Source organism: Mus caroli, chromosome 17 (assembly GCF_900094665.2).
Source record: "Mus caroli chromosome 17, CAROLI_EIJ_v1.1, whole genome shotgun sequence".
In the NCBI taxonomy this organism is placed as follows: domain Eukaryota; kingdom Metazoa; phylum Chordata; class Mammalia; order Rodentia; family Muridae; genus Mus; species Mus caroli.
In genome coordinates, this window is record NC_034586.1 from 29114307 (window position 1) to 29126977 (window position 12671).

At 41.9% G+C, this 12671-nt stretch overlaps 1 pseudogene across 1 annotated transcript; it reads right to left on the minus strand.

Annotated features, from left to right (window-relative positions):
• Positions 1-3063: 3063 nt before the first annotated feature.
• Positions 3064-6625, minus strand: LOC110312360 (annotated as a pseudogene). The gene has a single exon (XR_002380043.1). The product of XR_002380043.1 is annotated as a histone lysine demethylase PHF8 pseudogene (transcript).
• Positions 6626-12671: the final 6046 nt, after the last annotated feature.

Here is a 12671-nt window from a genome sequence, read left to right on the forward strand (position 1 = left end):
CTTACCCACTGAGCCATCTCACCAGCCCCCTGGGTGGTGCTTCTTCCCTTGGCTCTGCTTAGAGTCAGAAACACCCTCTCCCACTTTAGTCTGACTCCTTTTGAAATCTTGTATGGGACTCCTGCTCCTCTGACCTTTCTGGGGATGTTCTTGAACCCACTTGTCATAGTAACAAGGATTTGTACGCCAGGTTAAAGGGCCTGCAGGTGGTACAAAAAGAAGTGCGGTCACAGCTGGCAGCTGCCTATGAATCTGGTACCCCTAAGACATCACATCAGTTCCAGATTGGTTTACATGAGCTCTCAGATTCTCAAGCCCTGTTAGAAAGGACCTTATCTAGTACTGCTAACTACTCCAATGGCTGTCAAGGTAGACAGAATCGCTGCCTGGATACATGCCTCACATGTGAAGCTTGCTCCCCCTACTGAAACTGAAATTCCAGAAGACCCCCTCACTTGAAGAGTCCAGACTACAGAGAACCCTCTGAAGCTGAAGATCATCAAAGGGCCCAAAGATGCGGGTTCTTCCCCTGGTACTGTATCTTAGCATCTTTCCCTTGTGTTCTACTATCCTTGGTCCTCATCAGCCACGCAGCCTAACCTGGCAGGTCATAAACGGGGTGGGAGAGACTGTTTGGAGTCTAGCCTGACCTTTTTCCAGATGTTTGTAAGTTGGCTTTAGGAGCCCCAGATAACTGGGACCTGGAGGGATATTTTAATACTCAGACTGCTCTTTCATCACCTTCCCCACCTGGGTGACATGGAGTAGACCCATGTGGAGACTGCGGACATGTCAGCCAGAGAAGCATGCTTCAAAACCTGCCCTTCTACGTCTGTCCCGGGATCCACCGAGATTGGTCTGTCAATCCAAAATTCTGACTTTTTCTGCAAAGAGCTGGGCCTGTGAGACCACGGGTGATGCCTTGTGAAGCCCACCTCACATTGGGACTATGTTCAGGTAATAGCCAACTATAATCACCATGAGTCAGGGGGCCCAGGATGGACATACCGACCTGAGTGTGAGATCTGGTGTCACCCACTCCGTGTCACCTTTACTGAACCAGGGAAACAGGCTTTGGATTGGACAAGGGGATACATTTGGGGCCTTAGGTTTTACAAAGAAAGATAATAATCCTGATGCTGCTTTTAACTTTCGGCCCCTGCATTTTGATCTGCTTGCTGGCCTTTATAAGTACAGTTCAGATTATGATGTTAAGACAACAGTATCAAGAGTTGGGCCAGAATGAGTTATGATTTCATGATTGAAATACAAGAAAAAAGAGGGGAACGTGGGAATGTGTAACCTTAGAGAACATAAGATGACTACTGAAAGACCTTGCTAGAATTGCATGCTGGGGATCTTCTGCTAGAAGGTTGTGGCAAACACTCCCTTCCTGGAGTGACCCAGCAAAAAAAGCTTTACCCGAAAGCCCTGAAGGCAAGGCAGTTGCAGATAATGACCAAGAATGTTTCAGTCCCCTCTTGTGGTGACTAAGACCTCACCTCACGCTCACTGCTGCTTAGGGAAGGTCTTGAAACACTTGTTGCCTTCCTGGGAGAGGCTAATTACCATTTCTAAAGGGGGGGGGGGACTGTAAAGGCCAGCTTGGCCCAACAATGGGCTTAAACCAACTCCTGTTGTTACCAAGGCCTACCCTTAAACTGTATAAAAAGTGTGCGTTGGACTGGTAAGATGGCTCAGTGGTTAAGACACCGACTGCTCTTCCGAAGGTCCTGAGTTCAAATCCCAGCAACCGCGTGGTGGCTCACAACCATCTGTAACGAAATCTGATGCCCTCTTCTGGAGTATCTGAGGACAGCTACAGTGTACTTACATTAAATAAATAAATAAAATAAAATGTCCAATATCTTTTTTTTTTTTTTTTAAGTGTGTGTTTAGGAGATTCGGGGTTGCCTCTGCCCCATTGCAGGATGGCTCTGGCATGCCAGATCAATAAACTTCTTGCTTGTTGCATTGATCTCCATCTCTGTGTTTCTGTGAGTGGGACATCCTGGACGTAAGGCTCTTCAGGTCTTCCACTCTCTACTGCATCATGAACTTATTTTCTGGTTATGTATAGCCCATTAAATTCTGCCTTTAATTTTAATATTTTAACCACTCTCTTAATACTGTCTTAAAGAATTGAGTGCAATAATGAGTTGTATATTAATGCTAAAAAAAACTAAGAAATGAGGCTGGAGAGATGATTCAGTGGTTAAAGGTGCTGCTGCTCTTACAGAGGACCTGTGTTCTGTTCCCATGACCCTTAGCCAGCTTACAACCTCTGATAACTTCAGTTCTCGGGCATCAAACATCCTCTTCTAGTCTCTGCAGGCACCAGACATGCACATGGTACACATGTAAACAGCAGGAAAACACTCATACAAATAAAATAAAATTAAAACATCTTTTTAAAAAATAGCTAAGAATCCTGATGTTGTAGCATATGTCTTAAAATGTAACACTGGAGAGACAGAGAAAAGCACATTGCTGTGAGTTTGAGGCCATACTGGTCTACAGAGTGAGTTCCAGGACAGCCAAGGCTATCTAGAGAGAACACATCTCAAAACAAAATAAACAAGCAAACAAAGCATTAAAATAGCTAAGAAAAGCAACTTTATAGTGGATTTGGTGATTCCAAACATCTCAGTGCACAGTTGACGGGCTCCATTTCTTTGAGCCAATGATAAGGCAGAACATCACAGCCATGAGAATTAGTTTAGGAGAAGAATGTGCACTCCATGGAAGTTGATAAATAGAGACCAAAGTGCTTGATAAAAAATATACAACTCAGAGTCATGGTACACTACTCCCAAATAAACCCTGGGGCCTGCACTTCCCAACCACTTTCATGAGTCAGTTTACTTACGAATCTAACAGTGAAGAACTGAAATTATAAAATCAGAGTAGTCGTAGCCCAAGAGACTCCCTTTAACCTTCAGCATTGGACACAAGCCTTGGTGTGTGACTCTTTAGGAGACATGCCATATCCAAACAAAAATACAGAGGTTTCCATTTATTTATATTAGGCAAGATATCATTTTTTTGTTCCAAAGATTTTAATCATTCAACAGACACGCCAGATTTCATAAAACAACCTTATGATTGACTAGTGACATGTGTGTTGGGGAAATAATAAAATTTGCAGCATATTCTTGATCAAAACTGTTTGGTAACAATGGGATTCTAATACATTTATTTTGGTGAAGTCTATCCCAGAAGAAATTCCTAGGCCTAAGCAAAATTCAAATTAGGATCTCAAGTATTTGTAAGAATATACAGTCTCAAGACACATATTGGTTGATCGTTTGCTTATATTTTATTGTTGTGGTCCTTTTGTTTGTTTTCTTCATCTTGAATTTATTTAAAGCAGTAAATCTCCTTTATTTCCAAGTTACATGCAGCACTGAGATATAAAAGACAGAGGCAAGTTTTAGTAAAAGAGGATCTTGACCTGCTTGATCTCTTCTGGGGCCCAATAACACCCTAGAATGCATTTCTAAGAAACTCTACAACTCTATAGAACTTCCCATTAAAAACATAACCCTATTAAATTTCAGTTAAATAGCATATTTTTACTAAACTATTTATTTACTTAAGTATCAAGCAACAGAAAAGCTGAAGTTGGAGGACATGGATTTAAGTTTTAGCTTCTCTGTTTATTGGCTGCCTTTTCCTGGACTAGTGAGAGTGAGCTTCATGTTGTTCACCTCCTGTGCCAGCTTTGTAGCTGCTGTAGCCCAGTCTATCTCAATGGAGCCAACTCTATTACCCTCAGGCACAGAATGGTCCTGCTTTGGTAGTGTTGGGATCTCATCTGCCCTAGGAATCCTTGGGGCATTATCTGATATCTTCCTTTTCTTTGGTAGAACTCTCAAAGCAGGGTTGTTGTCATCGTCGTCATCATCATCATTGTCGTCATCAGATTCCAGGGATAAGATATACTTAGCTTCCTTGAAGCATGCTCCTAAGCTATCCTGTTCATCTACACAAGCATTTTCCTCCTCACTTTCATTTCTCCAGTATGCTAGCCTCTTGATGGGCCATTTCCTTGGGGTACGCTGAGAAACAGGACTGTCAGACACTGTGCCCAAGACACTGCTAGGGCTTTTGTTGCCTTGGGCTTGTCCCCCACTCCAAAATGCCTGAAGGCTGGAGGGAGCTTGTGAAGGAGGAGAAGACTGCAAATCAGACATGCACACAGTGTCCTGGATATCCTTCTTATTGCTGGAAGAGTCTGGGTCATCAGTGAGGACAACACAGCCAGGTCCACCCAACTGTTTCCTGGCCTTTAGTGGATCAATAGTTCTACCAAATTCACTTCCATTCTTAAACTTGCCTTCAACCCCTTCCACCATTTCCTTATCTATTTTATAGTTCTCTACAATGGTGATCTCAGTTTCCCCTGACTCATGACTTTGGTTTTGGTCAGAGCGAAGCTTCACATAGGGGAAACGTAGAGGAATTTTTGGTCTTACTACCAGACTCACTTTCTCTTTACCTAATCCCTTTTCAATCTGTAGCTCATCATTTAAATCCAAGTCAAATGTGTCTACCATCACTTGTTCTTTCATCAACCTTGATGTATCTTTCTTCTTTGTGATTTTGGCTTGCCAACATTTGGACAAGCTCTTTTCCCTCTTCGTACTGCCATTAGCCATCAACAGAGGCACCAGGCTCTCATTCCCATCGAAGACTTTGTCATGTTTTGAGTTATCATCTGAATCATTCAAACAAGTACTAGTGATGTTAAACTCTACGTTTTGAAGAGAGCCTACCTTCCATTGTTGATCATTATTTAGATCCATGAAATTACAGCTATGTTGATAATTAGGCCCCAGAGCTGAACTCTCCTTGCTCATTTGTTCTTCCTTCTTAAAGGTGTCTTTATACTTTGGGCTTTTCTTTTCTGAACCATTTTTGGAGGGCAGTGATAATTTAGACTTGGATACTGAAGTGGGATGAGCTGGCCTAGTTAAGGAAGAGGCATTGGTATGGAGCTGCTGTAGCCTAAAGGTAGAACTTGTCTTTGGGATGTTCTGTTGGAAGTTGTCTTCAACCAGACCAATTTCCCGAGCCAGATCTACCATGAGTTGTATGGTCTGCACTGTCTTTGGGATCTCATTATCATGGTCAGGCAGAACTTCTTTCCTTGTCCAGGCTTGAAAGGCCAAGTTTAGAGCTTTACCACCACGGACCAAGAAGGATGCAGGACATCTCCCATTCTCCCGTAAACCTTTAAAGATGTCCAGGATGTGTTTCCCCACATGCCAACAGATGGTCTCAAAGCTTGGAAACTTGAAGAGGTCTGTTGTACTCAGATGCTTCTCAATCTCATAGGCTTTGAGCTGCATTTCAATGTTTAAACTGTGTAAGAAGTTTCCCCCAAATGCTAGGCAATCCACCGGGGTCAGCACAGCATAGATCCATCCTGTAGGAATGAAAAGTGTCTGTCCTTGCTTCACAGAACACTTGTAACATCTGTCTACCTGGTCACCAAAGAATATTTCCTTTTGGTTAGAAGAGTTGCTCCAACACTCAAAACGAGTCAGGTTAGCATCTGTTGGGCGGATCAGGTAGAAGATCTTCTCACCCTTAACTACATGGTACCAGGCTGAAGTGCCACCGAATTCAATGTGAAAATCTGTATAGCTCTTCTGCATACTCATAAGGCAATACTTCTGTACATTGGGTCTCTCAAAGCCCAAATCTTCTGGCCATAAGTTTTCAACCCAGGAAAGCTTACGAACTATCTTGGGCATCTCTACTATATTAGAAAGCCCAGTATTAGAGAATTCCAAATTAATAACATTAAAGGTCTTTTCCCTCTTCCTGCTGTAATAATATTTCACAAAATCTCCCAACATCATCTTGCTGCTAGCCTGACAGGCCACATCAATCACATCAACCTCTCTGTCAGAACCAACATATTGTTCAACATCTCTGACAGTGAATGATGTCGGTGGAAGTGTCATCCCCAACCCATCCTTCTTCAAGACAAGGATAGGTATGCTGAAGCTACTTTCTAGCAGAAATTCTACTGTTAACTGACTTCCTGTGGGCTTCAAAATCACTTTGTCAGAGCTTTCAAAAATCCTACCCTGGATTTGGTGAATAGAGGTAGGGCTCCCAGTCATCAATGGCTTCCTCTTGAGAGCTTCATGCACTCTAGATGATCGATGCCAGTTTTTCATAATGGAAGGCCCAAATACGGCCTCACAGTCTGGGCAGTGGTAGATGTCAATGTCAACAGCGTTTTCTTCTTCAATCCCAACACAGCTACCATGAAACCAGTCCTGGCACAGGCCACACTCAATCATGAAGTGGTTCACATTATAAGGCTGTCGACAAAGACAATACACAGGCACCAAGGCCATCCTCACAGGTTTCAGAGCAGACCAAGGTTTGTGGTGTTAAAAGAGGGTGAGAACAACACCCTCCCTTCTTGATGGTGGATCACTGGGACCCAGACTTTAGAGTTTCTTTCACTGAGAGAGAACAGAGAAATAGTTCTATGGCCTGCTCTACCTTTGGGCCCTTCACAGGCCACTTTCTTTGACCCTGAGGTCAGGTGGTGACTTTCTTGTGTTTCCTATGATACCTGAAACCTCTCAGGAAGCTTCTGTAACCGCTCTGTCACTGGCCTCTTGCTTCTTGGGTTCTAGAATTCTCCATTCCTGTTATTATGATGCAAACTACAGCAGAAAGAATGAAGGAGCCACAGTCCTGGAGTTGGGGTCAGTAATGAGTATCATTATCTTCACACCTAAAATAAACCTCAATTTTGTGATTTTCATCATGACAGGGATTCTCTCACGTCCCTGATCTCTTTGAAACTGCTGTAAATAAACAAGAACAACAAAACCCTGATACTAAGCAAAGGCTTTTTGTTTTTTTTTTAATCACAGCTCCAAATATCAGGCATTTCTTCGAAGCAGCCACCTCAGACTGAGAAGAGCTCTCTTGCACCCCCATTTGACAGGAGATTTTATTTTGATTCTGTAACTCCTCAAACTTATGAGAGGCTCTTTATGCCTCCGTGACTGAAATAAGGCTTTTCGTACTCCAAACCTAAGAGGAATGTCTTTGATTGCAAACCCTACATGGATCTTCTCAGTCTCCAGGCTACAACTCCTCAACCCGGGGAAAAGAGTGAGCACTAGAGACTCATCTATTGAACAAGGCTTCAGGAAGCAGTGGCCCGAAGGGGCTGACCATGCCCCCCCACCCCCACCCCCAGAGACCGCACACTTTGAATTCTGGAATTGTCAAGTAAAGCTTGAAACATTGGCCACTTCTAGAATCACAAACTGTGTTGCTTTGTGCCTGTAGCCAGCGGGCATCTCGGGAGAGCCTTTAAGATGCAATCAATTACCTAGGGTTTTGTGGGAGGAAAGTAGGGACTTCAGACAGAAATATCAAGGATATAACACAAGCTGAAAGACCTGAGTTCAATCCCCAACCTCACGTAGTGGGGAGAGAGAAAAACTATCACAGCTTGTCTTCTGATTTCCACAATACTGAGGGAGAAACTCACACATTTAATTGATCAATTAATGATTATATTCTTATGAAAAAATCCAAATGGGAAACTGACAAGGGGAAGAGGACATGGAATTGGTGTATGTTTCCCTTTAATGTAGCAAAACAAATGTAAAGAATATATTATATTTACTCATTTATTGAACAACTGTTACATGCAAAGAGCTATTATAAATCAGTGAATAAAAATAAAAGATGTTCTAGCCTGGTGTTGATCAATTTTTCACTGCTGTGATAAATGGTATTTAATTAGCAATACTACCTACCCTGTTTATGTGCTACTGAACTTAATTTGAATTTTAAATTGAGACTTTTGCCTCTGTGTTCACCACATACTACAGTACCTCCTTGTTCTAGGCCTCATTCAAAACTGACAGCCTGGCAAACCTGAGTTCAGTCCCTGGGACCCTCCTGGTGGAAGGTGAGAACTGAGCCTCACAAGTCTCCTCAGACCTCCATATACTACTCCCACACAAAGAAAATACTAGCTTTTTTGAAAGAAAAATGTGTGCTGTAGAGATGACTCAGCAGTTAAGAGCTATTGCTGTTCTTCCAGAGGACTTGAATTTGATTCTCGGCATCCATATAGCAGTTTACAACAGTCTTCAACTCCAGCCCTACAAAGTCAGACACCTTTTAGCCTCCCCAGGCACCAAACACATGCAGGAAAAAAAATCCATAAAAATAAAATAAAACACAAAAAATAAAATAAAAATAAAAACCTGGCAGTCTTACAAATTCTTTGTAAACAAATAGATCAAGGTAGTGTTTTTCTCCACTATTTATGTCTTCTTTTAAATCCATAACATGTTTTTATATTTTTGTAGCTTTCTTCCTTTAGGGAGTTGAATTTCTGTCTCTGTTTCTCTCTCTCTCTCTCTCTCTCTCTCTCTCTCTCTCTCTCTCTCTCTCTCTCTCTCTCTCTCTCTCTCTCTCTCTCTCTCTCTCTCTCTCTCTCTCTCTCTCTCTCTCTCTCTCTCTCTCTCTTTCTCTCTCTGTCTCTGTCTCTCTGTCTCCAGCTCTGTCTCTGTCTCTCTGTCTCCAGCTCTGTCTCTGTCTCTCTCTTATTGCACACTCACACATGTATAAGTATTTACATCTGTATAGACCCAAAGTTCACAGTGAGTGTCTTCCTTGAAGATTCCCCACTCTATTCGTTGAGGTTCTCCTTGACCTGGCAGCTTGCTTGTCTGGCTAATCTCATTAGTCAAATTGCCTTGAAAAGCCTCTCTTTGTCTTCTAGGTATTGGAATTATAGGTGGCTGTCATGCCTTCCCTGCTGTTAAATGGGTTTAGTGTCCAGTTTTTACACTTACTTGCAAGGCAAGGACTGTAATCACAAAGCTACATTCTCAGTCCGGATTTTCCTCTTAAATATATTCCTATATAATTTATTAATTTTATTATGAGGATGATTTTTAAAATAAAATTCTGGTTACTATGTATACAATAACAATTAGTGAAAAAAGAGGACATGAATTTGCAGGAGAGCAGGAAAGAATATATGGGGGGGGGTTTGGAGGGAGGAAAGGAGGGAGAAATGGTGAAGTCTTACTCTAATCTCAAAAAATAAAAATATGTAAAAATAATAAATAGATTTTAATTTTTAAGTATTAAAAATATTCTGGTTAATTGTTGCTATTTCTAAAAAGAAAAAAGCCAATTGTCAAAGAAAGTCTGGAAACACTTCCCCACCTAGGTTACATACGGGAACAATCTGTATACAAGAAAAGCCTACAATTACACACATGGCAGAAGTGGTTAAATGTCTCAAAATAGGGTCATGGACCGGGAGGTCAAATACTGTTGGTCTTTGTGCCTAGCCCACCCCCACTAACCCACCCCCACTCTTGAGGATATTTTTCTGTTCCTTATAAATTGTCTTTCTTTCTATTTCTAAGCAGATGTCCCTGGCTCCATGCTTTGTACTGGGACACAAGAACCTGAAAACTTCACCCAGTGCTGCCAGGACTCTCAGAAGCTACAGAGCAATGAAAGGCAAGAGACCTGCATGCACCGATAGGTATAGGTTATGTTTTTTGGCGGGAGGTGAAACTGTAGTTGATATCACTATGTCTTCTGGATGATGTTTTAGTTTGGGTGTCTGTGGAGTTGCTGGTTCCATGGTTTATGTCATTAATTCTAGCACTCAGGAGGCAGAGGCAGGTAGGTCTCTGTTTAGTTTTAGGACTACCTGATTTGCATAGTAAGTTCCAGGCCACCCTGAACTACGCAGTGATAGCCAACCTAAAACAAAAATAATTTTAAAAACTTTGTTTATTTTTTGGCATTTTTTTTTAGATTTACCTATTTATTTATTATATGTAAGTATACTGTAACTGTCTTCAGACACACCAGAAGAGGGCATCAGATCTCATTATGGATGGTTGTGAGCCACCATGTGGTTGCTGGAATTTGAACTCAGGACCTTCAGAAGAGCAGTCAGTGCTCTTAACCACTGAGCCATCTCTCCAGCCTCTGGTTTTTTTTTTTTTTTTTTTTTTTTTTTTTTTTTTTTTTTTTTTTTGCCTTTTATTTTCTTTAAGGGGAAGGTTGCAAGAACAGACATGAGGGGAGGGGAAGATGAGTGGGACTGGGGTGCATGATATGAAACTCACAAGGAGTTAATAAGAAGTTGAAAATAAAATAAAATAAAGTAAAATAAAATAAAATAAAATAAAACAATAGCGGCGAAAGCCTGATGGCTGAGTATGATTCAGACAGTCTTCTGCATAAGAGGATAATAAATTTATCAAGTCACTTAAAATGCCCCCACTTTAAATCTTTCCTCTATGAATATGAAGATATTAAATGGTAGTGTTTCTACCCAGGACAGAGAGCACAACAGAACATATGAGCTCCCAGTGTTAAGCCTTAGATGTCTCTGCCTCAACAAAAAACATAGATCCACTTTTGGCCTCTGTTTCACCACCTGGTCTGACTCTCTGGTATAAGGATATTTATCTGGTTTTGTAAATGTGGGCTTTCCATGTGACCCTGGGCAAAGCAGAGACATGCCTAAAAAAGGAGACAGTGAACAAAATCAATCAGAATTTACCACTGATGGCTGTCTCTGGACATTACAAGCCTTCAGTAGATTCTAAGTGTCCCAAAACCTAAATCAGAGGAGTTCTGTGTCTAGATGGAATGACACATTCCTTTGGACTCCTGGTCTTATTTCATCTCTAAATGTTATACATTGCCTTTTAAAAGTAATACATTATTTGGATCTCATCTCCACACCTACTCGAAGAGTATCTTTCCCTCCCACTACAGTTAATCATACTGCTTTTTACATGTAACCCTTGATTTTTTAAGTCTGTTTTTTTTTTTTTCCCCCACTGAACTTGTAAAAATCAGAGAAGCCCTACCAAGACCGCTAGCTCTGGCACAATTATGCAAGTAGTCCCTTTCCCCTCTCACTCTCCCTTCCTTGGAGCTATACCCTACATGGCTCTGAGCAGTTTCCAGGCATAATTTCCAGCAGGCTGGGGCATGGATCTAAGGTAATACCATTGAGACTTTGCAGCAGAGCCCTCAGACCTTTACTAAGGTGTATCCTACAACAACCTCAGCCCGTGTTCAGCAGAATTAGGTTGAGAACCAGGGAAGCCCACTGCACAGAATCGAGGAAGGAAATTCTTGGAAGGATATCACCAGGAGTCCTCCCTTTTTGTAAGAGCTAATAAGTAGATTTTATTTTTTAACTGTTGACTGAAAGCACTATTCAAGGGAGTCAATAATCTAGCCTGGGATTCTGCCAGGTACATGGTAGGCACTCAGATATGGGGAAAAAAATCAAATTTGTATTACCTTTTTATTTATTTGTTAGCTCTGCGTCTACATGTATTTATGCCACAGCATACATGTGAAGGTCAGAGGATCACTTGCAGAATTTAGTTGACTTCACCATGCAGGTTGTGGGGAGCCAACTAAAGTCATCAGGCTTGACAGCTGGAAGAGTTCCACTCTGAGCCATTTCACCTCCCTGGCACCTCGGACTGAGTATATGGACAGTGCAAATTGGACTCAGTGGGTTATTAACAAAATGAGCAGATGGGCTCGCAACAGGGAGAACTTAAGGGAAGTAGTGGAAAGTAAATATGACCAAAATATATCATCTGAAATGTCCAAAGAATCAATGAGATACTATGTATTTAAAGAGTTAAGTAGTTCCATGTTAGGATGGTGGACTGGAAGCTTTATCCCATGGAACTGGGTGAATGAGAAGAGTCAAGGTAAGAAAGGAGATATCATAGTGTAAGGAGAACAGGAAAGTACTGGGAATCAGGAAAGCAGTCGCAAGGCAGCTAAAACTTACTTAGAAGCAGAAAGGTAATGAACAGAAAAGCAGAACACCCCCAATGGCTGCAGTTGTTGTAGATATATCAGTTTATGCCTATATCTTAATATGTTTTCCTCTAGAAGTTTCAAAAGGTCTGATCTCACATTAAAGTCCGTGTACGCACATGCATAAGGATCTGCGCATGAGTCTTGATACATGAGCATGTGTATGAAAGCCAGAAGACAGCTTTAGGTGCCATCCTGAAATACAATGTTTACAGCTCCTCTGAAACAGTCTCCCCCACTAACTTGCCATTCTTTGATTGGGCTAGGCTGGCTTGCCAATGAGCTCCAGAGTCTTACTTTTTTTTTTTTTTTGACAGTTGGCATTACACATCATGAGCAAGAAGGTAGTTATGTATCCTGAGCTTTTGTCCCCACCGGCAAGAACACGCTCAGGACAACCGGAATCTTCTGTGGCAAAAGCTTTATTGCTTACTTCTTCAGGAGCCAGTGGAGAAGAGAGAGGAAAATGGCGGAGCCCCATCCCTTTTATGGAGGATTGTCCTCTGCCTCAGATGTGTCGCTCCCTGATTGGCTGCAGCCCATCGACCGGAGTTGTCGTCACGGGGAAGGCAGAGCACATGGAGTGGAAAACTACCCTGGCACATGCGCAGATTACTTGTTTACTACTTAGAACACGGGTGTCAGCGCCATCTTATAATGGCAAATGTGAGGGCGGCTCCTCACATCTCCCCCTTTTCTTTTATTTAAGAGCAATAGGCCACCCATTCTAATGAGAGTGGAGATAGAGGTCAAATCCCCAGTGTGCAGGTAAAGGAGCC